This window comes from Lactuca virosa, chromosome 5 (genome assembly GCF_052849685.1).
Source record: "Lactuca virosa cultivar CGN04683 chromosome 5, Lactuca_virosa_CGN04683_v6, whole genome shotgun sequence".
Taxonomy (NCBI): Eukaryota; Viridiplantae; Streptophyta; class Magnoliopsida; order Asterales; family Asteraceae; genus Lactuca; species Lactuca virosa.
The window spans coordinates 213,302,468-213,304,131 of record NC_136430.1 but is presented as its reverse complement, the minus strand read 5'-3'; positions in this window follow the sequence as shown (position 1 = coordinate 213,304,131).

The following is a 1,664-nucleotide window of genomic DNA, read 5'->3' as shown; positions in this document are numbered from 1 at the left end:
ATCAAACAGAAATTGACCAAAAATCACTCGATCTAACAAACAGAGTGTAGAATCGAAACAAAACAATCAATTGGAACAAGTTTTCCGATTCAATATTGCATAATATTTTGAATCGGAAAGAGCGATTCAAAAAATATGAAAAACACAAGAAAATTGAAATTGATTGAATGATTCCTGCTCTGATACCAATTGATGTGAGTTAGAATAGATAAACGAATACAAAATTAATCAAAGAAAGCAGTAAGAACACATCATGTAAATATGATCTGATTGGCTCGTATTAGTCTGAAGTGAGTACATAGTCTTTGAGAGTGTTTACAAAACAGATTAGCACCAAAGTTACTCTTGAATCTAGTACCTACCCTATTTATAGGGTACGACAGATTCAACAAAAATACAAGGACTATACATTCTAGCATCGAAAACAAAAAGTGCCTTCTAAATACATAGAGAATCGAAATCATTCTGATTTCGAACCCTTATAGACTCAACGTATTTCGAATCCTCACTATCTACATTTCGACCCCTACATCCCTAATTTAGTACGTAGCTATAATCACACACAATATATATATATATATATATATATATATATATATATATATATATATATATATATATATACGCACACACACACACATAAATACAACGTAATAATCAAACAACCCTCTTTTATTAACCTCAAAAGATTACAATTGTTGACCCTAGCCACTTCATTATCTTTATTAATGTCTAGTGGGAAACACAGGCGTTGCAAAAATTTTCCTTTATCCTCTCACCAAGAAAATCGAGCAGCTCCATTAAAAATTGAATAAGTTTTGTAGAAAGGGTCATTGACTTGTATATTAATACTTCTGCCGTAAATGTACTTGAAGAGGTTGCATACGGAAGATGTTTCTCCAAAATATGCATAGGCTCATCAGTAACTTTCATCGTTTCTTCTAAGGATGTTATTGTACTTTTTCTTCGTTTCATATCGTATGCAATATCATAATGTATTAAAACATAATTTCTTGTTTTGAGCGGAAGGTAGACATTATGTACGACACAAGTCTGAGTTGATATGAAGAAAATTATCATGTTTGTACAGTAACTATAATATTAAGGAAAAAATTCAGTTTCAATGCATGTTAACTATTTTGTAATAATTAATGAAGGAGATTACAATTTTGCCACTCAAAACGGTTAATTGTATTACGTGGGTGTCATCAGTTAGTTTCTCCATAAATAATGGCGAGTCACATACATGGACATCTAGAAGTTTCTACTATTCAACTTCATTGCAATAATGGTCACTTATGATTATTTTGTCCTTGTAGATAAAAATTTATTATTATGCATTTCAAATAACTATTTAAGGTAAAGTTTTAATAATAGACGCTTCACATAAGTGTTTATGTAGAAATTTTAAAAACAAATTCATCTAAAGAACATGTAATGTGAAAATATTCATTGGTAGATAAAATTTCTTAATTGCAATATCAGTAAAATATAAAACATTAAACACCTTGCTTTTTTCGTTTACCCAAGATAAAAATGAACATCAATAAATTTTCTTACAATAGCAGAGCAAAAATAGAGTAGCTAGATAATACATAGTACCATGATAGTTAAGTACCTCTCTAAGAAACATGATGAAGCTAAGAGTGACCGATTATTGACAG